Source organism: Scyliorhinus canicula, chromosome 1 (assembly GCF_902713615.1).
Source record: "Scyliorhinus canicula chromosome 1, sScyCan1.1, whole genome shotgun sequence".
Lineage (NCBI taxonomy): Eukaryota > Metazoa > Chordata > Chondrichthyes > Carcharhiniformes > Scyliorhinidae > Scyliorhinus > Scyliorhinus canicula.
Window position 1 is genome coordinate 48,313,726 of NC_052146.1, and position 27,262 is coordinate 48,340,987.

At 47.4% G+C, this 27,262-nt stretch overlaps 2 long non-coding RNA genes across 3 annotated transcripts in view; one reads left to right on the forward strand and one right to left on the reverse strand.

The window, feature by feature from the left end:
* The first annotated feature begins 385 nt into the window (after positions 1 to 385).
* The window catches only part of LOC119962377, a 58,514-nt gene continuing 31,637 nt past the window's right edge, over positions 386 to 27,262 (forward strand). Inside the window, exons 1-2 of one of the 2 annotated variants that reach the window (XR_005459855.1) lie at positions 386 to 443; positions 21,321 to 21,443. This is a non-coding gene — a long non-coding RNA (uncharacterized LOC119962377). Of the gene's footprint in view, positions 444 to 20,631; positions 21,444 to 27,262 lie in introns of those variants that run through there. The other variant, XR_005459853.1, reaches the window with a different exon arrangement.
* The window catches only part of LOC119962387, a 38,369-nt gene continuing 33,750 nt past the window's right edge, over positions 22,644 to 27,262 (reverse strand). Inside the window, exon 3 of the long non-coding RNA XR_005459856.1 lies at positions 22,644 to 22,726. This is a non-coding gene — a long non-coding RNA (uncharacterized LOC119962387). The remainder of the gene's footprint in view (positions 22,727 to 27,262) is intronic.

The following is a 27,262-nucleotide window of genomic DNA, read 5'->3' on the forward strand; positions in this document are numbered from 1 at the left end:
TGTAAGATTCTTACTGTCCTTGCTTTAAGTCACCCTGTTTAATATATTTTTGTTCTACAATCATTTATTCATTAATGCCTGTTTTTCTGACTTATTTGGGGTTTTTCATTTGTCATCATTGACATGTTGTGCATCATCCTAGTTGTGTTCCATGTCATCATCAACTTTGATCTGGCATTGTGTCCTGTGACCTGATTAACACCATTGTGAAAAAAGTGATATGTTTATTTACATTCATGTTTTTTTTTTAAAATGCTGCAGCCAAGTTCTGAAGAAAATATATCCAAACCAGCAGGAAGTTTGAGCTGCTCATTTTTGTGATGAAAAGACCCATGGCATGGCTCTGCAAGATGATTTTAATTTTGGAATTCCAGGTGTGCCTGCTGTGTGTGACAGAGGCCATTTTAAAGTCGGTTAGAGACAGCATTTGCTACAATACACAGGTAAAATGACTTTCCTCATCGCGGGGCTTGTTTGGGTTAGAAATACAGGACGGCAGGGCGGCATGGTGCGGTTAGCACTGGTGCTGAGGACCTTTTTAAAAAATAAAGATACCCAATTCATTTTTTCCAATTAAGGGACAATTTAGCGTGGCCAATCCATCTAGCTTGCATATTTTTTGGGTTGTGGGGGCGAAACCCACGCAAACACGGGGAGAATGCGCAAACTCCACACGGACAGTGACCCAGAGCCGGGATCAAACCTGGGTCTTTGGCGCCATGAGGTCGCAGTGCTAACCCTCTGCGCCACTGTGCTGCCCAGTGCTGAGGACCTGAGGTCACTGTCCGTGTGCAGTTTACACATTCTCCAGTGCCTGCTTGGGTCTCAGCCCCACAACCCAAATATGTGCATGGCAGGTCGATTGGCCACATTAAATTGTCCCTTAATTGGAAAAATGAAAAATAACACAGGACGACACATTACTTATTCTTCACCATGCTGACTCTGCAATCACCTGATTAATTATGGACCCCCAATCTGGCCTTTGCTTTATGATTGCAGCAGGTGAGACTGGGGGGGGGGGGCATTTTCAGGTTGCTTGTTTCAGGCTTGGGATGAGTGCTGCAATACCTCGGAATCACTCTTAAATATGAGTCCAAAACACCCAGTAGGTGGAGCTAGTAGTCTGCTGATGCCAAGAAGCCGACATGCCCAGCATTGGTGCTAAATCACTCCAAGCCTCCTCCCTGTGGAGGTCAAACATCTCCACCAACTTGACCAAAATGACAGAAGTTTCATTTGGATAACACCAAACAGAAATATCATTGGGAATATATAAGAGGCTCGGTCAAAGAGACAGAGTGTAAAAACCGCTAAGCAACTTCTCTAACTGACGCTTTAAACACCTGTCCACATGTGGCACAGCCTGAAGACTGCTCAATGCACAATCAGCCATCTATGAATCCATTGAGCGCATTGGAAGCAATTTCCAGAAAGTAATTTCCAACTGAGGAACGTTTAGAGAGACCGGTAAGTGTTAGCAATTTGTCCAATATTTCTTTTATATTTAGTGATTTTTTTTTGTAAGTGCACAGTTCTGCTGCACGTGGATGCTCCAGTATTGCAACTTGTACCATTGGGTCTTCCACCACCCGGGGGAAAAAACAGGAAATTAACTCTGTTTTTAACATTGGTTCCTATGGCTTTGTTGGGATTTTCAGAAATACAAGCACAACGTGCGGATTTACTGTGTGAAATAATAGATATCCAAGTACAAGGGAACAGGTTTCTAAATGTCTGGAGCCTGATGTTTCTCATGTATGACATCTAGGGCGGGACGTGGCATAGTGGTTAGCACTGGGACAATGGTGCTGAGGACCCGGGTTCGAATCCCGGCACTGGGTCCACTGTCCGTGTGGAGCTTGCACATTCTCCCCGTGTCTGCGTGGGTTTCACCCCCACAACCCAAAGATGTGCAGGTTAGGTGGATTGGCCACACTAAATTGCCAGCTTAATTGTGAAAATAATAATTGGGTACTCAAACTTTTCAGAAAAAAAATGTATGACATCAAAACTTAATTAGACACAGCCCTGTAAAATCTCAATATAGTTCTATAGTTGTGCAGCCTTTTCACAGGCCAGTATTGGATTGGATTTGTTTATTGTCACATGTATCGAGGTAGAGTGAAAAGAATTATTTTTGCGAGCAGCTCAAACAGATCAGTTAGTACATGAAAAGAAAAGAAAATACATCATAGGGCAACACAAGGTACACAATGTAAATACATAGACATCGGCATCGGGTGTCGCATACAGGAGTGTAGTATTAATCAGGTCAGTCCATAAGAGAGTTGTTTAGGAGTCTGGTAACAGCGTGGAAGAAGCTGTTTTTGATTCTGTTTATGCGTGTTCTCAGACTTTCTCCTGCCTGATGGAAGAAGTTGGAAGAGTGGGTGAGCCAGGTGGGAGGGGTCTTTGATTCTGTTGCCCGCTTACCCAAGGCAGCGGGAAGTGTAGATAGAATCACTTGATGGGAAACGGGTTTGTGTGATGGACTGGGCTGTGTCATGACTCTGAAGTTTCTTGCGGTCTTGGGCCAAGCAGTTGCCATATCAGGCTGTGATGCAGCCAGTAGGATGCTTTCTACAGTGCTTCTGTAAAAGTTGGTAAGAGTCAATGAGAACATGCCGAATTTCCTTAGTTTCCTGAGGACGTAAAGGCGCTGTTGTGCTTTCTTGGTGTAGCATCGACGTGGGTGGACCAGGGCAGATTTTGGTGATGTGCACCCCTAGGAATTTGAAACTGTCAACCATCTCCACCTCGGCACGTTGATGCAGACAGGGGTGTGTACAGTGCTTTGCTTTCTGAGTCAATGACCAGCCCTTTAGTTTTGCTGGCATTGAGGGATAGATTGTTGTTGTTACACCACTCCACTTGGTTCTCTATCTCCGTCCTGTATTCTGACTCGTCGTTGTTCAAGAATCCGACCCATGATGTTCGTGTCGTCAAACTTGTAGATTAAGTTGGAAACCAAATTTTGCCACGCAGGTCGTGTGAAAAGGAAGTGTAGTAAGGGGCTAAGTACACAGCCTTGCGGGCGCCCGGTATTGAGGACTATCATGGAGGAGCTGCTGTTGTTTATTCTTACTGATTGTGGTCTATGGGTCAGGAAGTCAAGGATCCAGTTGCAGAGTGACGAGCCGAGTTCTAGGTTATGGAGCTTTGATATGAGCTTGGCTGAGATTATGGTGTTGAAGGCGGAGCTGTAGTCAATAAATAGGAGTCTGATGTAGGAGTCCTTGTTGTCGAGATGATCCAGGGGATGAGTGTAGGGCCAGGGAGATGGCGTCTGCTGTGGACCGGTTGCGGCGCTATGCGAATTGCAGTGGATCTCGGCATCCTGGGAGTATGGAGTTGATGTGACCAACCTCTCGAAGCACTTCATTACGATTGATGTCAGGGCAACTGGAAGGGAGTCATTGAGGCAGCGTTGGGCACCGGTATGATGGTGGTCTTCTTGAAGCAGGTGGGGAGCTCGGAGCAGAGTAGGGACGGGTTGAACACATCTGCCAGCTGGTCCACGCAGGCTCTGAGTGCATGACCAGGGACCCTGTCCGGGCCCATCGCTCTCCGAGGGTTCACTTTCAGGGCGGCCGATCTGACTTTGGAAGTTGTCAAGGTGGGTATTGGTGTATCCGGGGCTGCTGGGGCACTCGACAGCGGATTGATGGTTTCCTGCTCGAACCGAGCATAGAGTGCATTTAGTTCATAGGGGAGGGGTGTGCTGCTGCCGGAAATGCTGCTCGGCTTCGCTTTGTAGCTTGTTATGTTGTTTAGGCCTTGCCACAACCAACGAGAGTCTGTAACGCTACTCTGTGACCCTAGCTTGTTCTCTTGGCGTCCCGGATGGCTTGCGTAGGTCGTATCTGGACTTTTTGTGTGGGTCAGGGTCACCTGACTTGAACGCTTCAGACCTGTACTTGAGCAGTGAGTCAATCTCCCGATTAAGATATGGTTTACGGTTGGGGCTTGTACGTACTGCTTTCTTTGGCACGCAGTCATTCACACATTTGCTGATTAAGTCTGTGACGGCGGTGGCATACTCATTTAGTTTGATCGATGAGTTCTTAAATATGGACCAGTCCACTGGCTCCAAGCAGTCACGTAGGGGCTCTTCTGTTTCCTCGGACCAGCACTGCTTGAGCTTCTGAGCCGGTATCTCCCCTTACGTTTCTGCTTGTATGCCGAGAGAAGGAGCACCGTCTTATGGTCTGATTTTCCAAATTGCGGTCGGGGATGGAACGGTAGGTTTTTTGCCCTTGATGTTTGAGTAGCAGTGGTCAAGAGTGTTGTCGTCCGTGGTGGGACAGGAGATGTGTTGGTGGAATTTTGGCAGTACACTGTTGAAAACGCTGAATTAATCTGAGCCTTAAGACAGTTTATTGAATATTTATGTGCAATGTTGCCATCCTTTTCCACCACCTTTAAAAATGCATGTTTAGTACTCGTCACTGAAATATTATTTATAGTTATACCTGTTCAAACAAGTGAATAAAGCTCTCTGCCAGGAACAGTGACTTTTTTAACCTGAGTGTGTATCTCTTGGGTTGCATAAATAATACAATGGACCTTTGTTTTGGTAACACTGCAGTAGAATTTATGTAGAATTCCTTTTTTTAAGAAAATATTTTATTAAGGCATTTATAATTTTAACAATTTAAAAAAAATAAAAAAATCTAAAATACCCAATTTTTTTTCCCATTAAGGGGCAATTTAGTGTGACCAAGATGTGCAAACACCACAAGGACAGTGACCCAGAGGCGGGAATTGAACCCGGGACCTCGGCACTGTAGGCAGCATTGCTAACCACTGTGCCACAGTGTCGCCCTTAATTTGAACCATCAGGTATCAAAAGGAACAAAACAAGATAAACAACACACCCACCTAGTAACAAACCCCAGCCAACATGGCTTTCACAAACAGGATCTCTTTCCCCAGCCCCACTTTCCACTGGTCTTCCTCAGCTTACTCAACCTCCACCCTGCTGACCGCTGGATTTTTCTTGAAGAGCTCAATGAACGGCTGCCACCTCTGGGTAAACCCCTGTAGCGATCCCCTCAAGGCGAACTTGATTTTTTCGAGTCTGAGAAACCGCCATGTTGTTAACCCATACCCCAGACTTCGGGGACTCAGAGTCTGTCCATCCTAGTAGGAACTGACTCCGGGCCACCAGGGAGGCAAAGGCCAGAACATCGGCTCTCTCACCCCCCTGGGCTCCCGGATCTTCCATCGCACCAAAGGTCCCCACTTCTGGACTCAGTATCACCCTCACCGTTAATACTTCTGACATGACATCAGCAAACCCTTGCCAGAAACCTCTCAACCTCGGTCATGCCCAGAACATATGGACATGGTTCGCAAGTCCCCCCGCACAGCGCCCACACCTATTCTCCACCCCCTCTAAGAACCTGCTCATCCTGGCCACCGTCATGTGCGCTCTGTGGACCACCTTGAATTGTACTAGCCTGAGCCCCACACACGACGTGGATGCATTGACTTGCCTCAGGGCCTCCTCCCATAATCGGGCCTCCAGCTCCCCACCCACCTCTTCGTCCCACTTTCACTTCACCTCCCCTTAGCGGGGCTCCCTCCCACTCCATCAGTTCCTTGTAGATCTCTGAAACATTCCCCTCCCCTAGTCCTACTCTCGACACCACATTATCCTGTAGTCCCTGGGGCGGTAGGTGTGGGAAGGTCGAAACCTGCCTCCGCACAAAGTCCTTCACCTGCAGAAACCGGAACCCATTCCCAAGCTCAAACTCCTCTTCTAAGTCCTCCAAGCTCGGAAAGCCCTCATCGATAAAGAGATCTACAAATCTCTCGATCCCTGCCCGTTGCCATCTCCAGAACCCTCCAGTCAGTGCCCCCCAGAGTGAACAGGTGGTTATTACTTATCGGTGTTCGCATCGATGCCCCCTCCAGCCCCATGTGTTGCCGCCACTGTCCCCACACTCTCAGGGCTGCCACCAGTACCGCGCTTGTGGAGTACGTGGCCGGCAAGAATGGCAGAGGTGCTGTTAACAGTGCCCCTAAACTCGTGCCCCTACATGAGGCCGCCTCCACCCGCTCCCAAACTGACCCCTCCCCCTACACACATCCTGACCATCGCTAAGTTTGCTGCCCAATAATAATTTATAAAGTTCAGAAGGGCCAGCACCCCTCTTGTCCCCGCTCCAGCAGCACCATCTTCACCCGTGGGGTTTTATCTGCCCACACAAATCCCCAGATCACCGCGTTCACTTTTTTAGAGAATGCCTTGGGGATAAAACTGGGAGGCTCTGAAATACAAACAGGAACCTTGGGACACCCCGTCATCTTCACTGTCTGCACCCTCCCCGCCAATGACAGTGGAGCGCATCCCACCTCCAACGTTGCCCCTCATCTGTTCTGCAACCGACCCAGATTCAGCTTGTGCAGCTGCTCCCACTCTCGTGCCACCAGGATGCTCAAATACCGAAAGCTTCCCATTGCCACCTGGAACTGCTACTCCCCCAGTCTCTTGTCCTGCCCCCTCGCCTGAATCGCAAAGACTTCGCTCTTGCCCATATTCAATTTATACTCCGAAAACTGACCGAATTCCTCTAATATCCCCATAATCCCCCCAATCTCCCCCCTGTGGGTCTGAAATATACAGAAGCAAATCATCCCTGTACAGCGAGACCCTGTGCACCCCACCCCCCCCCCCCCCCCCCTCCCCAGCGCACTATCCCCTACCAGACCCCCGACGTTCTCAGTGCTATCGCCAACGGCTCTATAGCCAGGACAAACAGCAGTGGGGAAAGTGGGCACCCTGCCTCGACCCCGGTGCAAGCCTGAAATAGCCGGAACTCACCCGGTTTGTTCGCACACTCGCCACCGGTGCCTGATGTATAACAACCGGACCCTGTCCACAAATCCCTGCCCAAACCCAAATCTCCCCAGGACCTCGCACAGATATTCTCACTCCAACCGATCAAAGGCCTTTGCTACGTCCGTGGCTACCACCAACTCTTCCTCTCATTATGATCACATTAAGTAGCCTCCTAATGTTGGCCGCCGTTTGCCTCCCTTTTACAAACCCCATCTGATTCTCTCATATCAACCCAATCCTCTCATACCAACACAATCCTCTATTCCCGAAGCCAAGTTCTTAGCCACTAGTTTGGCATCTACATTTAGCAGGTAAATCGGTCTGTATGACCCACATTGTTCAGGGTCTTTTTCCCGCTTCAAAATGAGAGACGTCAAAGCCTGTGACAATATTGGGGGGAGCACACCCAGCTCCCTCGCCTCGTTGAAAGCCCATGCCAGCAACGGCTCCAATATCTCGGAGAACTTCTTATAAAATTCCACCGGGTACCTGTCCGGAATCAAGGCCTTGCCCGATTGCATTGCCTCCAGCCCCTCCACCACTTCTACCATCCCAATTGGGGCCTCCAGGCTCACCAACTCCTCATCTACCTTCGGAACTCCAACCCCTCTGAAGACCGCCTCATCACCTCCCCCCTGGCTGGGGCTTCCGATTCATACAACTTGCTGTAAAAGCCCCTTAAGGCCCATTCACCCCCGCCGGGTCCAAGACCGTATTCCCTCCTGCATCTTTCACTTTCCCGATCTCCCTTGCAGCCTCCTGTTTCCTCAACTGTGCGCTAGCATCCTGCATCCCTTATCCCCATACTCATATACCGCCCCTCTCCCATTCTCAACTGCTCCACCGCCTTTCCCGTAGATAGTAGTCCAAACTCCATCTGCAGCCTCTGCCGCTCCTTTAGCAGCCCCGCCTGTAGGGCATCCGCATACCTCCTATCCACCTGCAGGAATTCCTCCACTAGCCTTTCTGCCTGCTCCGCCTTCTCCCTATGTGCCCAAATCGATATAAACTCCCCCTGACCACTGCTTTCAGTGCCTCCCATACCGGACCCCAGAGTATTCAACATACACCAGCCCGCCAACAACGTCTTACCGAACACAAAAAAATCTATTCGGGAGTACACCTTGTGCATATGGGAGAAGGATGAAAATTCTTTCACCCTCTGTCTCCCAAATCTCCATGTTTGGGCATAGATGTTCACTAATACACCGGCGACCCCTCCAATTTCCCACTCACCATAACATACCTCTCCCCAGAGTCAGCCACTGTACTTCCCACTTCAAATCCACCCGACTGTTGATCAAAATCGCCATCCCCTTTGTTTTAGAATCCAATCCCGAGTGAAATACTTGTCCTACCCATCCCTTCCTCAGTCTAGTCTGGTCCCCCACCTTCAGATGAGTCTCCTGTAGCATAGCCACATCCGCCTTCAATTTTTTTAAATGTGTGAACACAAAGCCCCTTTTGACCGGCCCATTCAACCCTCACGTGATCAGCCTGGATATTGGGGGGGGGGGGGCAAAGCACCCTTCCACCCCCCCCCCCCCCCCCCCCCCCCCCACCCCCCATGGGCCAGCCTGCATCCCGCACCTCCTCAGGCCTGCCCTTGGGCACCCACCATCATCGTTCCTCCTGCTGGAAAAAAAATAAAAATCGCTTATTGTCACAAGTAGGCTTCAATGAAGTTACTGTGAAAAGCCCCTAGTCGCCACATTCGGCGCCTGTTCAGGGAGGCTGGTACAGGAATTGAACCGTGCTGCTGGCCTGCCTTGGTCTGCTTTCAAAGCCAGCGATTTAGCCCAGTGTGTTAAACCAGCCCCAAACCAGCCTCCTACCACTTTTTTGATGCCAAGTACCATCGAATTATATAGTTCAACTGACTGGGATGTTTACACCTGAGATCGAATTAGGTTTAATATCTTCCAATATGGAGGGCACCAGGGTGGCGCAGTGGGTTAGCACTGCAGCATCACGGCATCGAGGACCCAGGTTTGATCCCTGCTCTGGGTCACTGTCCGTGTGGAGTTTGCACATGCTCCTCGTGTTTGCGTGAGATTCGTCCCCACAACCCTAAAGATATGCAGGGTAGGTGGATTTGCCACGCTAAATTGCTCCTTAATTGGGAAAAAATGAATTGGGCACTCTAAATTTATGGGAAAAAAAATAATATCTTCCAATATGTGAATAAAGATATATGTTGGTCCACTAGAAGGTAATAACAGCAGTAACAAATGTATTTTCTTCTTGTACTTGGAACTTGAAGTTACATTTTTCCAGTTGTGATTTTTAAAAAATTTCTTTATTTGCCTCCTTTTTCATATTTTCTCCCCAATTTACACCCACCAACAATAAGCAATAATCAGTAACAAATATGCCAATCCCCATATCAATAACAACGATCCCATCCTCCCACCAAACGCAAACCATTCACCCACATGTTCACATAAACAGCTGACAAAAGGAATCAGGAATCCCCCATAGCCCCCATTAACACCCATCGCCCCCCCCCCCCCCAACTAATGTTCGATGTTATCCAATTCTTGAAAGTGCATAATGAATAATGCCTATGAATTGTAGAACCCCTCTGTCCTTCCCGTCAGTTCAAACTTAACCTTCTCAAGATTCAGGAATTCCAACAGGTCCCCCCGCCATGCCAGGGCACAGGGTGGAAAGGCTGCTCCCCAACCCACCAGGATCCGCCTTCGGGCAATCAACGAGGCGAAGGCTATAACATCTGCCTCCGCACCCGTTTCCAACCCTGGCTGGTCCGACACCCCGAATATGGCCTCCCAGGGGACCGGGTCCAGTTTCATGTGCACCACTTTAGAAATTATCCTAAAAACCTCCTTCCAGTAGTCCTCTAGCTTTGGACAGGACCAAAACATATGAATGTGTTTAGCCCCTGTTGCACGTTTTACTTGAGTGTATTACGCGTTTATTGGAGTGTATTAACACGCCTCCGTTTAAAGGCCGTGTGCTTAACACTACTACAGCTCTGTGTATGTATTTTCAGCTCGGAGTCGCCAGGTGCCGTATTTAGACACCTCACAAGTATTTCAAGGTCAGGTTCAAAGTAATAAAACTATACACCGATTAGTAAGTTCAAACGATTGATATTTATTATACAAATATAATAAATACGCATGCATACGCTAAAGACTAATACTTATTTCTACTATTTAAACGACTAAATACTTATCTAAGTAGGAACCAGCAAGGTCAGGGGACAAGGCCTTTGTTCCTTTCTGGACTGCACCTTCTGTTCTCTAATAGTCGGATAATGTATAAGCAATGCCGGGTTCACGTAGCGAGCGTCGTTTTGGCACTTACTGAACGATGGCTGGTGCTCAACGGCTGGTGATGGAAGACAGGATCTGGAGGTTGGAGTCAGAGTCAGAACAGCAAGCCGGAGCAACAACAACAGCGAGGCCGGAGCAAAACAGCAACGGAGCCGGAGCACAACAGACCTGGGCCGGAGTCAACAGACAGAACCATGTGCGGGGTCTACCTTTATAGGTCCCCCAATGTCCGTGCCTTTTCGGGGCGGGCCTCTACCTGCCATGTATCGATTGGGTCATTTCCCAATCGATATCTTACAAATCCCCCAATCTGAGGGTCTCTTCTCGATGGGTGGGGCGGTCTCTAGGGTCTTTTGTGATGGATACTTCTGGTGCCGTTTCGTCTGGGCGTCCACTCAAAGTATCCATTCAAACCCAAATGCTGCTATTGTGTGGGCCCAGATCTGGATCGCCTCATTACTATGCAAAGCGTTTTGCTATTTACACCTTTGGTTGAGATCTTGCACCTGGCCATAAACTAGTTTTGATACGTGCAGAATGCTAATTAGCCTTTGCAAACTGCTTGTCCTGGCTAAGACTGTTTTCTCCCTACAGCCTTAGCAGTTCTCCATTTTGTTAGCCCAGTGTCCATCTTAGGTGGCTACATTCCCTCCTTGTGATCCTCACAATAAAATTGTGAAGGATCACCTATGCACGTTGCTTCGAGTGCTTCTGGGTGCCTTCTTTGTGTTCCCTGACCTCGGCAAGTTCCTGGGCGTCTATTCTGTCCTTGACTATGGGAAGAAAAATTTTTTACCTGACATTTCTACTTGGCGCTATGTCAAAGGGGACATGCATTACCAAAACCGGGAACCTCTACCTATCACAACTATTATCCTTATCCTTACTTTAAACATTTTATTACAGTCTAAACCTTATTCATTCATACCACATTACATAACACTTCCTGACTCGGCAGTCGAGTTCAGGACAATATAATACATGGGTATCTTTTATTCACATAGTGCTTTATTCATCAAGGGGCAAGGGGGATTGATGAAACCGAAAAATAGGGGATCGAACTCCATAGACGGTTGAGGGGCAGGAACGGGAGGCTCTCCTTTTCCACTTCCTCAACCTGAGGGTCTGTACGATTATGCAGAGGATTGCGATCACTAGCAGTGATTCAATCACGTATGACATGGAGTACCATGTCATAAATTTTGTGCACCAGGTCTGAACTTCACTGATCAGAGCTGAGCACGGGGGAGTTGGTGTGAGGGAAACATTGACGGCGGGGGTTGTGGGGGAAACGTGACTCGCTTCCACACATACAAATATAACATTTAACAGTAATAGGTAGGCTTCCATCATGGTCTTCTCTTCGTTCTCTTCCTCTTCCTCCTGTATGGTCGATCCTTGCTGTGAACCCTCTTTCGTCCTTCGAAAGCTATGGGATCAAGCACAGTATCTGTCAATACACAGTTTAATATCCGTACTTGTTAGTGTATCTGTCCTCTAATTCCAATTGACCCATTAAAATGACTGGCCAAGTCACACCCTGTGACTCCCCTCATTTTTTTTTCAAAAGCGAATTTTAGGAACAGAATACACCTAACAACTTTCCTCCTGCGAGCCGTCTCGCAGGCTTTGCTAATTTACCATCCGAATGTTCCTGGATGTAAATAGCATGTGGGATGGCGGCCTAAGGGCTACCTAACAAAAAATGAAAACAAATTGGAAACAAAAGGTCGAATGGGTTGCGTATGGGCCGCTACGGGTATGATTTGAATGGGATCCCCGGGTAAGGTGTGCTGTGCCATACCCGAGCTTGGCTGACCAAAGTGGGTTCTCAGACAGGGCGGGTCCTCAGTGCCGTTTGTCCACTGCCTGAGTAACCTGGAGTAACGGGCAAGAATGTGTTTACCGTGGGTTTGCAGCCTCTATTCGCCGAATAGAGGGGCACCTAAAAACAAGGGAGGAGCCAAGATGCTCCTTTTGAAAGTTGAGCTGGGCTTCAGATATTGTAGCCGATAAGGTGAGCTGGTCACAATCTTTTCAGCTGAAAAGATCTGTAAGCAAACCCTTAACATATTAACAAGGAAACAACATAAACTCACAAACAAACATACGTGCAGGTTCCATCAGAAAGGATATCGCTTCCCTCAAGCGGCTCCTATTTTACATCATCTGGACACCTCACTTTTTCTCTGCCTCTGTGAACAGGGTCACAAAGGGGTTGCCGTATCGGGATTCAGACACCGTGTCGTCCTGCTCTCCCGGATCCCACACCCTTGTGTGGATCAGGCATGAAATTTTTGAATTATGTGACCGGGGGTCACTTTCGTCGTTGTGGACAAGTCTGTACGAATTGTCCCTGTGCCAAAGTAGTGGGTCTGAAACTGAATGGGTATTGTCGGGGTAGTCGGGGTCGGGTGGTGGGTCTGGGTTTTTAATATAAGTGACTTCCATGGGGTCACTGGAGTCGGGGTCATAGTCGCTGCAGTGTGGGCTGTAGTGTTGTGTGCTGTGGCTGTCCTCAGAGTCAGTGTCTGTATCGCTGTCTGTGCTGCGGCAGCTTGTGGGCGTTTCGGGGCGTGGTCTGTCGTGGTCAGTGGGCGGAGTCGTGGGCGAGTCCGATGAAGAACTGGTCTGTGAGGGGGATGGTGGAAACGTGTCTCTAGTGGGCGGGGCGAGGTGTTTGCTGCGTCTAGCAGGACATGGTGTGCATGGTTAGACTGTGTTCCATATGCCTTTAGCTGGTTAATATGGAACCCGTTGGGGTATTTTATCCTGTAAACTGAGGGGCTAATTTTGTCCGAAATTGAATACGGGCCGGAATATTTTGGTGCCAAAAAACTGCTGGGGTTATATACAGATAGCATTACCTGTTGCCCAACCTGGAATTCTGTGGGGTGTACGTTCTTATTAAAGCATGCTGTGCTTTGTCTACGCCGTTTCCCTAGTTGAACTGCGGCTGCGATCTGTGCAGACCTCACAGTCTCAACCAGGTCTTTAACAGCTTTCTCATGGGTGAGGGCCGTCACTTCGGGGCTAGTCATGTCCAGTCCTAAAAGGAATTCTGTACCTTTCATAGGGCGTCCGGTCATGAGTGTGTGTGGTGTGTATCCTGTGGAAGTTGAAACTGTATTTCTGATAAACATGAGTGCAAATGGGAGCACTGAATCCCATGTTGAGTTGTTCTCTTGAACCATTTTCTGAGTGTGGATTTTAGGGTCCGATTCATGCGCTCTACAATCCCGCTGGACTGTGGGTGATACGCAATATGAAAGTTTTGTTTGATGCCGAATATGGTCAGGACGTTCTTCATGACACATCCTGTGAAGTGAGATCCCTGGTCCGAATCTATACTTCTGGGTAAACCCCATCTCGTGAAGATGTGGTGGGTCAGGATCTTTGCAGCTGTCTTAGCTGTATTCGTTCTTGAGGGGAATGCCTCTACCCATTTGGTAAAGGTATCGATTACCACCAGAACGTATTTATAGCCATTCCTACAAGGGGGCAATGGTCCTATAAAGTCGATCTGGAGGTTTGTCCAGGGGCCATTAACTGGTCGAGTATGCCGAAGCTGTGCCTTTTTAGAATACCTCTCCGGGTTATTCTGGGCGCAAATAAGGCAATTCTCGATGTAGTGGGTTACATCGGTCCTTAGGTTAGGCCACCAACAGAGCTGCCTGAGGTGCCTCGTGGTCGTGTCGATTCCTTGATGTCCATGCCCGTCATGGAACAAGGCAATCATTTGATTGCGGTCCTGCTGCGGGATGACATAAAGCTGGTCCTTGATAATCACACCCTCATGTGTGGTCAGTGCGTGTCTAAATTTGTCAAACTGAGGCACAAAGTTGCCTTTAAAAATCTTTCCTTGAGATCCTCATCCTGCTTCTGTGCTTAAGCTAAATCCTTGATATCGGTGTGTGAGACTTGAACTGCGCTCACAGGGGCGCTAGCTGGTGCGCTAGCTGGGGGTGTCCACAAGTGTCCTCGCCTGGAACCTGCCTTAGCCAGTGCGTCGGCTTTTACATTCCCAGGGGGGGATGACCTATGGTGGCTTCTAACTTTTATAATGCCGAAGGTTCTGTCCTTCGCTTTATCTAAAATGTGGCGGAGTAAAGGGGCTGATGGAAGGGGTTTCCCGTCTGTGGAGACAAAACCTCGTGTCCTCCACAGGGGTAGAAAATCTGTCAAACTGTTGCAGACATATAGACTGTCCGAATATATGTCCGCCGGGCTGGGGAAAGAATCGGGGTGGTCCACTATATAAGCTATGGCCGCGAGCTCTGCTGCCTGCGCGCCTAAGTGACCTGGCAATTTTAAAGCTATTTCTTCGAGAGCGCGACCCTGCGCGTCCTCGACATAGATGCCGCATCCCGTGATACGCTCACCTTCTAAAACCGTGGATGAACCGTCCACGTATATCCTAGTGGGCCACACGTGTCTGTGTGTTGGGGGCTTTGTCTTGGGTTCCCTATCTTCCTGGGGGTGTCTTCGCTATGAAGGGTCCTATTTGTGTAGGGGTGCTACAATTTCACAATCATGGGGCAGTCCTGGGTATTGGAGGTTGTCGGCTAAAAATGTGTGTGTGCGGGTCCGTTTACCGTAATGTCGCGTCCTTGTAAAAGTAACGTCCACCTAGCTGCCCTAATCTGGCTAACTGAACCGTCCTTCAGTCGACCGTCTAGGAATAACTGTGTGGGGGTGTGCTCGGTCAAAATAGTGATGGGGTTGAGTCCGGTGATGTAGGAGAAGTATTGCACTGCCCAGAAAACTGCTAGGAGGTGCCTCTCGCAGGCTGAAAATCCCTGTTCTACTGGGTCTATAAGTCGGGAGGCATAAGCCACTGGTCTTAGCTGCTCGTGCCGTTCCTGAAGTAACACGGCCGAGAGGGTCAGATCTGTGCTCGCTACCTCTATTGCATAGGGGGAAAGGTGGTCTGGAACTTGCAGCGCGGGTGCTGCGCTAAGGGCTTTCTTTAACTCCTCCACAGCCTCTGTATGCTGCGGAAGCCATTCCCAGGGGGCTCCTTTCTTAAGGAGGTCTGAGAGTGGGGCTGCCTTTGTCGCGAATCCGTCGATGTGGTTCCGACAATAACCAACCAGTCCTAAGAACGACCGGAGGGCTGAAACATTCTGGGGAAGGGGCAATTTGACAATCGAATCAATTCTTTTGAATTCGATCTCGCGTTTGCCGTGTGTGATGACTGTACCCAAATACATCACTTTATTTCCAAAATCTGGGCCTTTCTGGGGTTAACTTTACATCCAATTGAGGTTAAAAGTTCCAGGAGCTCGGCCAGAAGCGCAATGTGCTCTGCCTTTGTGTCTGTCTGCAGTAGTAGGTCGTCCACATACTGTACCAGACATTCGGGGCGGGAAAATTTTTCTAAACCATTCGCCAGGCGTCGGTGGAAAATGGAGGGGGAATTGTGGAATCCTTGTGGAAGGCATGTCCACGTATACTGTTGTGTTTTGAAGGTGAAGGCAAATTTGTACTGGCACGCCTTTGCCAATGGGATTGACCAGAAGCCGTTGCTAATGTCCAATACCGTGAAATATTTGGAGTTGAGTCCCTGTTTGAGCATGGTCTCGGGACTTGTTGCTACCGTGGGGGCTACTGCTGGGGTTACTTTATTGAGCTCCCGATAATCGATGGTCAGACGCCATGATCCGTCGGGCTTTCTCACTGGCCAAATAGGAGCATTATTGGTGGAGGCTACTGTTCTAAGTACACCTTGCTCCAATAAGCTACCTATCACTTTCTCTATTTCTCCCTCTGCTTCTAGGGGAAATCTGTACTGTTTCTGTGGTCGGGGGTCAGGTCCGGTAACGTGAATTTGTCCAGTCATTCTGCCACAGTCGTGCCGGTGACTGGCAAATGCTGTCCTGTGTTTGTGTAATACTGCCTTTACTTGTCTGTCCGTGTGTAGTGTGGTCAGGTCAAATGAATAGTCTCCTACTGCGCTAATTCGATTGGCGTACTCTGCTACTGTGAGAGTAGCGGGTGCTCTGTCTGATCTCGCCATTCGCCAGACACACTGGTTAACTGGGTCGAACGACAGGCTATGGGCATTCATAAAATCTATCCCCAGGATGTGTTCTGCTGTCCGGGGAAGATTTACTAGAACGACGGGGGTGTTTGGTGGAAATATTCCCTAGCTGGATTGCTGCGGGTGCTGTAATGTGTCCCTGCTGCGAGTGTCCTGTGAAACCGCTAAGTGTGATGGTGGAGGTGGTCGGCCACGTGTCTGCCTGTGCCGTGGTGGTGGAATTAATCGTGGTGCGGGACCCTCCTGTGTCCCAAAGTAACTCTATGGGCTTCCCTCTAACCTTAGCTGTGACTACCGGTCTTCCGGATTGATCCCAAAGAGTGTCACAGACCCAAGTGGGGGAGCCCGAACACCGTCAGTCCGTCCCGTCCACATTGGTCTGTCCTGACTGTATCCCTATACTATGGATTGGTTTGGCTTTATTCCTATTCAGAGTGCCTGTCTGCTGGCCTCTCTGTGATCTCTGGGGTGCATTGCATTCCTTAGCCCAATGTCCTAACTGGCCACAGTTGTAGCATTCCTGCGACTTCTGTGGAGGGCTGTTCTTTCCTTCATTCACCCATGCGGGGTTTTGGTGCGCTCTCACTGCCTGAATGTCCGCTGCAGCCTGAGCTTCTTCTGGGGACTTCACTTTGCCTCTGCCCTGAACTGATTGCTCCCAAGCGCGGGACAATCTTTTCAGGACCCACTTCTCATTATGGGCCTCTTCTGAGGGGTCATAACTGTTGCAAGCACTCTGTCCTGCATCTGTGGCATGGGAAATTATGGTGTGCGTCCATTTAACCATGTTTTCACGGTTCAAATGGGCTCTATTTAAATCGCCGAAAACTGCGTTAAAATGGATCCACAGCCTTCCTGCAAATGCTGTAGGGTGCTCGGTTTTCTTCTGTCGGCACTTGTTAAGTCCTTCGACTGGGTCACCTCGGTTATACCCTATGGCATCTAAAATGGAGGTGTGCATTTCCTCTAGGGTGCCTCCGCCAACGTTCTGTGGGTCGGGGAGGGCTGCTACTACCGATTGGTCTAAGCTCAGAACCGTGAGCTTAACCTGCTCTCTCTCATCCAGGCCGTACATGGTTGCCTGTTGCTTTACTTTTGCGAAAAACTGGTGGGGTCTGCGGTGGGGAGAAACGGAGTGATCTTCTCACACGCGTCCCTGAGTTGGGTTACAGTTAAGGGGGTGGTGTAGGTGATATCGGGTGCGCCTTCTGTGGTCGCTTTCCTCTGGGTGGTGACTGGATTCATTGGTGCGGTAACTATCTGCTCTGTGGGGGGTTGGGGTGCTTGTCTTTTCTGCTGCGCTGCTGGCGCACATGTTCCCTGAACATAACGCTGCGCTGTCTCGCTTAATTCCTTCCAGTCTGGGGCATTCTCCTCATCTAACTGCATTCCAAAGGTGCTTTGGAACCCATTTTGCACTGAAAGCAGCGATTGGAGCTCCGCAATCAGCTTCCTGCATTTTGCATGGTCTACTGTACTCTGTCTTTGTTCTGTGGTGGCAGCATGGAGTGCTCTTAAAGCTGCCTTCAGGTCAGAGCATTGCCTCTGCAAAGCCTCTACCTGCTTCTCTGATTCTTCTCTTATCAGGACGGCACGTTGCACGTCCTGATAGGCCTTTTCGTACTGGGTCTGGGAACTGCTGAGATGGGCTAGACAAGACTGATGTGCCCTCTTGGCATCATCCACCTCTCTACCTTTCTCTGCCAACTTCCCTCTAAGTTCCATATTCTCTTTCTCGATGTCCCTGACATCCACTTTATTCATCCGATTTCTCTCTTCTAATTCTGCCCGGAGCGTCTGAACGACCTCCTCTGTGCCTCGCAATTGTGCCAAACAGGACACGATTGCCATTGGCTTGCGTGCTTTACTAAGGTTTTTCTTATGAATTTGAGAGAGTTTCTCCCACCAAGTATGTCCTATACTTCCGGGACCTGTCTCCTCATTCATACAGAACTCTTTCCAAAGGGGCCATCCCTTTCCTTGCAGATACTTGCGGAGTTCCAGCTCCCACACGGGACACTGACCTACTCGGCTACTGCTGGTTGCTGCGACCACAAACCGTTCTGGATTCATGAGGCGTTCCATTGCCTGCATGGCCATTTTCTCTGACTCACTTTAATTTGGAACAGGGGGTGTTGAGGTTATGTCTCACGAAACGGGTAAGGCTTACGCTATGTTCCGTTCACAAAACTCCCGAAAGTTTGTCGCAACAAAAATGCTTTCAGGTTTCCTTACAACCCTGTAGTATGCATGCACTAAACACACTTCCGAATTACGTTTATTCGTTTGAACACCTTGAATACTTGTGATTTCTTTCCTTTTTCTTTACTTGGATTTCGGATTCAAATTTCAGGGTCCTCGACGGAGTGGGGGTGCCACTTGTAACCGCATCCCGTCAGGAAGTCGCCACTAAATGTTGCACGTTTTACTGAGTGTATTACGCGTTTATTGGAGTGTATTAACACGCCTCCGTTTAAAGGCCGTGTGCTTAACACTACTACAGCTCTGTGTATGTATTTTCAGCTCGGAGTCGCCAGGTGCCGTATTTAGACACCTCACAAGTATTTCAAGGTCAGGTTCAAAGTAATAAAACTATACACCGATTAGTAAGTTCAAACGATTGATATTTATTATACAAATATAATAAATACGCATGCATACGCTAAAGACTAATATTATTTCTACTATTTAAACGACTAAATACTTATTTAAGTAGGAACCAGCAAGGTCAGGGGACAAGGCCTTTGTTCCTTTCTGGACTGCACCTTCTGTTCTCTAATAGTCGGATAATGTATAAGCAATGCCGGGTTCACGTAGCGAGCGTCGTTTTGGCACTTACTGAACGATGGCTGGTGCTCAACGGCTGGTGATGGAAGACAGGATCTGGAGGCTGGAGTCGGAGTCAGAACAGCAAGCCGGAGCAACAACAACAGCGAGGACGGAGCAAAACAGCAACGGAGCCGGAGCACAACAGACCTGGGCCGGAGTCAACAGACAGAACCATGTGCGGGGTCTACCTTTATAGGTCCCCCAATGTCCGTGCCTTTTCGGGGCGGGCCTCTACCTGCCATGTATCGATTGGGTCATTTCCCAATCGATATCTTACAAATCCCCCAATCTGAGGGTCTCTTCGCGATGGGTGGGGCGGTCTCTAGGGTCTTTTGTGATGGATACTTCTGGTGCCGTTTTCGTCTGGGCGGTCCACTCAAAGTATCCATTCAAACCCAAATGGTTGCTATTGTGTGGGCCCAGATCTGGATCGCCTCATTACTATGCAAAGCGTTTTGCTATTTACACCTTCGGTTGAGATCTTGCACCTGGCCATAAACTAGTTTGATATGTGCAGAATGCTAATTAGCCTTTGCAAACTGCTTGTCTTGGCTAAGGACTGTTTTCTCCCTACAGCCTTAGCAGTTCTCCATTTTGTAGCCCAGTGACCATCTTAGGTGGCTACAACCCCCCCCACCCCCCCCCCCCGGCAATGTTCACACACATCTTCTACTCCTTCAAAGAATTGGCTCATCCTCGCCCTCATGAGGTGTGCTCTGTATACCACCTTCAGCTATATCAGCCCCAACCTCGCGCACAAGGTGGAGGCATTCACTCTCTGGAGCACCTCACACCAGAAACCCCTCCTCCATATCCTCTCCCAAACTCTTCCTCCCACTTTGCTTTGATCCCTTCCAGTGGTGCCCTCTCCTCCTCCAAAAATAGCTCCGTAGACCGCTGACACAACCCTCTTCCCCAGTCCCCCTGTTGTCAGCACCTCCTCCAGCAATGTGGAGGCCGGCTCCTCTGGAAAGTTCTGTATCACCTTTCTAGCAAAACCTCGAACCTGCATATATCTAAACATTTCCACTTGCTCCAACTTCACTTCCAGCTCCTTCAATCCTGCAAACCGACCCCCTAAGAAACAATCCTTTAGTGTCTTAATCCCCTTCTCCTTCCATTTCCAAAAATTTCCATCCCACCTCCCTGGCACAAATCTGTGGTTCTCGCGAATCGGCATTTCCCTTGACCCTGCCCCCAACCCGAAGTGTTGGCGGAACTGCCTCCAAATTTTCAATGAAGTTATTATTCCCGGACGTCCAGCTGTGATTTTTGATAGATTTCAAACTACTGTGAGGACATTGTGCTAGCCTTGTACAAAATTGTCATATATGCTTTTTCTGCTGACATGCCCAAATGTGACCACCTCATCATTTACTCTTTTATGTTGATATTGATACACAGAAAAAAAGTATTCTGCTCGTGGATGGAAGAAAATGAAAGGAGCACTTTTAAAAAAAAAAAGTATTTTAATAAGGCATTTACGATTTTACCAATTTTACCAATATATCAAAAGAGCAAGAGCAACACACGCCAAACCAACATCAGAACCCAGCCAACATAGTGCATTCTGCCCATGACAGGAGAAAAGTGCTCAATGTGATGGAAATTGTGATTGTAAGGAGGAGTCAAGAAGTATTATGTGACATTTTGGCCTCTTCATTGATTTTGATATATTCAATGATGGAAATTGAGGTTTGAATAGGGTAAATAAAGCGAGCTAAGCAGTGTGGGGACGTAGCTCAGTGGGCAGAGTGCAAGCTTTGTCTGCTTGAGGGCCCGGATTCAAGCCCCGGAGTCCCCATGTCAATTTTGTACTTTTAAAAAATCCAACTACCCAGCCGCATTTTACCGTTTCATTGATGGAACAATCGTCTGTAACATTGCATGTTTTATATTTATCTCCAAGCTCCCATTCCATCAATTGCAATGGATAAATATATCAAGAAATGTTTTCTGATGTCACTCTGATGGTCAGAATGTTTCAAGCCAAGGCAATTTTAGCACAATATACCACGTTCAATAGCCATTGAAGAGCAGCAGCATCATCCTCTGCGTTAAACGATCCACCTGCTGTGCACCACACTCAGCAATAGGGATTCGTGTTCTTTTGAGATGACAGTCAGTTTGTTCCTGTTCCCCAACAATGAACTGGGCCTGGCTGCTAATGGTGGGCAAATGGGGAATACTTCTGGGAGGTTGCTGGGTTTGAGGAGGCTCCAGGGAGAGGGATGGGTCTGATTGGGATCGATGAGAAAAGGACAACGGTAATTTTAATACTGAGCATAAATTCTTCCAGGAGAAAACTGCCCAACACTTGGAATGGAATTCTGGACACGGATTAAAACTAAAATCTTTTTGAGGAAGATGACAAACAAGAAGTGATTCACGGTATTGGGCCGTTCAAGTTTGAAGAATGCAGGTGAGTTGAGTTTCGGCGTTTGGAACGATGTTGTGATGTAGAGGATGAGAAACCTCAGAAGAGAAAGACCAAGCCTGAATCCAGAGCAGACTTGGAGCAACTGCTGTAGAATGATGGAATGGTTCCAGCTCTAGAATGGTGCTTGTTGCGCAGAGAAAGAGTGTGAAATGTGATTGAGAAAAGACATCCCGACTGTAAGGAAAAGCGGTGAATGTAGCAAGTGGTGTCTTGTGACATTTTGTATTGTTGACTGCTGGTGAAATATTGAACAATAAAAAGGCGGCGAAAATGTGTGCGGCTGATGTAATAAATACAATTCTGACGTGGTGATGAGTCAATGATGAGCTCAAAGCTTTGAAGCTTTTAATGAGGTTTGAATAGGGTAAATAATGAGGGAGCTACGGAGGTGGGGATTAGGTCAGTGTCAGAGTAGATGTTTGGCACACATAAGGCCCCGGGTTCTATTCCCGTGTCCCCACCCGAATTTATTTTTTTAATGTCCAAAAACGCATAAAATACATTGACATCCATTCATGAATTGTCTGAAACTCCAATTTAGCTCTTTGCTGCCAAGTTCAGCTCGTAAATATGTTCGACATATTCACGCGGCGGATGTTGTTTCAAACCATGAGACTAACCATCAGAATAACTTTAACCACATTAAATTACTTTCCAAACAATAGTTGCCACTTTAGGGCGCAAACATCGAAACCTTTCCAAGCATCCAATCCGTCAGGATTTGGCACATAGATTTGGCGCCAATTAGAGACGAACCTGTTACCAACGAACAGTAATTTTTGATCGCCCAAAATACTGTCATAATATCACTTTCTTTCTGTCTGGATCTGTTATCAATAAATAACGGACCTAGTTGCAGCTGCTGTGATCACATTTATTTATATACATTGTGTGTATATAAATAACCGGATTGCTGGATAAATCCAAGTGTGGCACAGGCTTTCTGGTGCTGTCACGAGCCTTCAACACAGTCTGGATTAAAGATGCTGAATCGCAGTAGAATCGTCCTCTGCTTTAAATATTCCACCTGCTGTGGACCACATTCAGCAATAAGCGGATTCGTGGGATCAGTGTCAGTTTGTCCCAGTTCCCCAACAATGAATTGTCTCCGTGCCATCCCTCGACAAGCGACATGCCACCCAGACGGACACGTAGAAAGAGGTGACTGCAATGTCCAAAACGCTGGCAACGCATACAACCCCATTCAACTAAGAGTCCAACTTCAACAGGCTCCTAAACAACAGGGAGGAAATGGAAACTCAAACCTAAGCCGCACAAATACCATCTTAATTAGAGGAACTTTAAGCACACATTGAAAGTTATCATCTGTGGCAATATTCCGAATTATGAGCTCCAATCCAACTCTGACCTAATTCGAAGTGAAACTGAACTGCGCGATAACTGTGCACTTGAAGAAAGTAGCCACGAAGACAAGAACGAGTCAATCTGGTTCTGAAAGTGGCAATCACAAGCTGGAGCGCATCAACATCAGTACTTTGGTCATCAGCGATGTCTGTGTGTTCTGTGACCGAGTACTGAGCAGTGATATGAACCAGCCGCACTCAACTTACATTCTCATTACATTGAACCAGCCGCACTCAACTTACATTCTCATTACATTATACTAACGTAAAATAGCCCCATTCCTAGTTGGCTTATGCTCCAAAAACACGTCACTTACATACTCCAGGAATTCATCCTCCATAGCATTAGTGCTAATTAGGTTTACCCAGTCGTTATGTGAATAATTAAAGTTGCCCATTATTATTATGCAGCATTACTATGGCACCATCCACCCCTCGGTCCCATAAGCCCTTTTGGACCCATGAACTTAACCGTCAACAATGGAACTCCAACTCTAATGATGGATGGAAATTGAATGAAGTTCAAAGTCGTTACATTACACCCAATGCAAAAGATCTCTGGTGTTCAACATACATGAAACTCCTGGGAATGTTAACCACATTTACACACAATGTGACAGATGCAGATAATGGCTGCACAAACGGAAAATTAAAAACTCCCCAGTCTTCAACTGTAGACACACAAAATAGACCATGGACCATAAAGCGACGCAATGTCTGATGCATAAAGAGGAAGGAGGCGTAACAGCAATGCACTCTGCTGATTACTTGGCTTAACTAGCCAATATAAAATTATACTCTGACAAAGAGTTATCCAGATTCGAAACGTTGGCTATTTCTCTCTCCACAGATGCTTTCAGACCTGAGATTTTCCAACATTTTCTGTCTTTGCTTCAGATTCCAGCATCCGCAATAATTTGCTTTTAAGAAAATATACCTGTTGCTCTATATCAATAAGAAGTCTCACAACACCAGGTTAAAGTCCAACAGGTTTGTTTCAAACACTAGCTTTCGGAGCATTGCTCCTTCCTCAGGTGCATGAAGAGATATGTTCCAGAAACATATATATAGACAAATTCAAAGATGCCAGTCAATGCTTAGAATGTGAGCATTAGCAGGTAATCAAGTCTTTACAGATCCAGAGATAGGGGTAACCCCAGGCTAAAGAGGTGTGAATTGTCTCAAGCCAGGACAGTTGGTAGGATTTTGCAAGCCCAGGCCAGATGGTGGGGATGAATGTAATGCAACATGAATCCCAGGTCCCGGTTGAGGCCGCACTCATGTGTGCGGAAAGTTTCTGCTCGGCGATTCTGAGTTGTCGCGCGTCCTGAAGGCCGCCTTGGAGAACGCTTACCCGGAGATCAGAGGTTGAATTCCCTTGACTGCTGAAGTGTTCCCCGACTGGAACGGAGCATTCCTGCCTGGTGATTGTCGCGCGATGTCCGTTCATTCGTTGTCGCAGCTGTCTGCGTGGTCTCGCCAATGTACCACGCTTCAGGACATCCTGTCCTGCAGAGTATGAGGTAGACAATGTTGGCCGAGTCGCACGCGTACCTTGTGGGTGGCGTTCACACGTGTAATGGTGGTATCCATGTCGATGATCTAGCACGTCTTGCAGAGATTGCCATGGCAGGGTTGCGTGGTGTCGGTCGCTGTTCTGAAGGCTGGGTAGTTTGCTGCAAACAATGGTTGTTTGAGGTTGAGCGGTTGTTTGAAGGCAACTAGTGGGGGTGTGGGGATGACCTTGGCTAGATGTTCATCTTCATCGAGGATGTGTTGAAGGCTGCGAAGAAGATGTTGTAGTTTCCCCGCTCCGGGAAAGTACTGGATGACGAAGGGTACTCTGGCAGTTGTGTCCTGTGTTTGTCTTCTGAGGAGATCGGTGCGGTGTTTTGCTGTGGCGCGTTGGAACTGTCGATCGATGAGTCGATGTATGTGCGTGAATATTGATTCAGCTTGAATCACAATTTTATGTATACATTTATCACGGGTATACACAGCTAACTTTGTACGAATTTTAAATAATGCTGCTGTGCAGCTATTGGTAATGCTTCAGCAGTACTATTAAAACAGATTCTCCTTAGCAGTATATCACAAACATATGCCATGATTAATGGGTCCTGCGGAACTGACCAATTTGATGAGTGGCCTTGAAACAAAGGAGCACAGATAATCGTAAAGCCTTAATTCACTTGCATGTCAGGCTGGATCTAACGGAGAACAGAACAAAACATTTCAAGTCGAATAGGACTCTCTTCAGAACAGGTCAAACATAGACAAGAAAACTACTGGTTATCACTACCACCCCTCCCTCAGTTGATGAAGCAGTGCTGACGTTGAACAGGATCTGCAGAAAGCTCCGACCAGTTCTCAAAGGTCTTGTTCAATTTTTTAAATTCTGTTTCTATGTCCACAGCTGCTCCAGACCTGCTGAGTATTTCCAGCTCGTTTTTATTTCATATTTCCAGCATTCACTGTATTTTACTTTTAGTTTGCAGAAGTGGCTCTTTCAGGATTAATAACTCTGGTTTATAAGACAATTAGATACTGTAATGCCGGAAACACAATCAGGAATCAAGAAACAAATCTTCTGGCTTACCCTATCCTCCAACCCATCCAGAAGAGTAATCTGACATTAAATTCTCAAAGCTACAATTTAGAGACAGATTTCATATACTTTAATTTCTTAATGCAATTACTAGCTTCAGGGGACCACACACTTTTGCAGTTCTCCAATGCACTTTTCTGCATCATGGCGAATGTGCCTGTACATCATCTTATGCAGTTATGGGCCTCTGAAGTAGAGATTAATTTAACATTTAGCTTTAAGTGGAGGGTGTCATATGTCCCAATATTTCCTTTTCACAAATGATTTTCCCTACATATTTTAACTTGCTCCCAGTTTCAAAGTTGGAGCCCAGAATTTGCTTGTGCCGGACAAAGGATCTGCAGAAAGCTCCGACCAGTTCTCAAAGGTCTTGTTCAATTTTCTTAATTCTGTTTCTATGTCCACAGCTGCTCCAGACCTGCTGAGTATTTCCAGCTCGTTTTTATTTCATATTTCCAGCATTCACTGTATTTTACTTTTAGTTTGCAGAAGTGGCTCTTTCAGGATTAATAACTCTGGTTTATAAGACAATTAGATACTGTAATGCCGGAAACACAATCAGGAATCAAGAAACAAATCTTCTGGCTTACCCTATCCTCCAACCCATCCAGAAGAGTAATCTGACATTAAATTCTCAAAGCTACAATTTAGAGACAGATTTCATATACTTTAATTTCTTAATGCAATTACTAGCTTCAGGGGACCACACACTTTTGCAGTTCTCCAATGCACTTTTCTGCATCATGGCGAATGTGCCTGTACATCATCTTATGCAGTTATGGGCCTCTGAAGTAGAGATTAATTTAACATTTAGCTTTAAGTGGAGGGTGTCATATGTCCCAATATTTCCTTTTCACAAATGATTTCCCTACATATTTTAACTTGCTCCCAGTTTTCAAAGTTGGAGCCCAGAATTTGCTTGTGCCGGACAAAGTATTACTGATGTTTGTGTGTCATCAATCACCTTGTATATTTAAATATATTTGTTCACCTAGCAGCTGTCAGTTGCAGCAATAACAGTTTTTCTTGGCTGTTATTAGTGCAAGGCAGAGATTCTGCCAAACTCTGGTGCTCATCTTTCACAAGTTTTAAATGGCTTTATTGCCCCTGTCCAATTTGATAAGTGGCCATGAAACAGGAAAGGAGCACAGATAATCGTAAGTCTTAATGCACTTGCAACTGTGGCGAAAATTGGCAATTAGGTGGTTTTTAAGGAGCAAGGTGGGGGGGGGGGGGGGGAGAGGAGAGAGAGAAGTGACCCCCAGTTAGGATAATCACGTGGAACGTGAGGGGGTTAGGAGGTCCAATCAAGAGGTCAAGTGTGCTTGTGCATCTTAAAAGTTTGAAAGCACGGTGGCGCAGTGGTCGCACTGCAGTCTCATGGCGCTGAGGTTCCAGGTTCGATCCCGGCTCTGGGTCACTGTCCGTGTGGAGTTCGCACATTCTCCCTGTGTTGCGTGGGTTTCGCCCCCACAGCCCAAAGATGTGCAGGGTAGGTGGATCGAACACGCTAAATTGCCCCTTAATTGGAAAAAATTAATTGGGTACTCTAAATTTATAAAAAAACATTTGGAAAAACCGATGTAGCAATGCTGCAGGAGACTCACTTTTTTTTTCTACAATTTAGATTACCCAATTATTTTTTTTTCCAATTAAGGGACAATTTAGCATGGCCAATCCACCTAACCTGCCACATCTTTGGGTTGTGGGGGTGGAAACCCACACCGACAGTGGGAGAATGTGCAAACTCCACACGGACAGTGACCCAGGGCCGGGATTACGAACCGGGTCCTCAGCGTCACAGTCCCAGTGCTATCCACTGCACCACA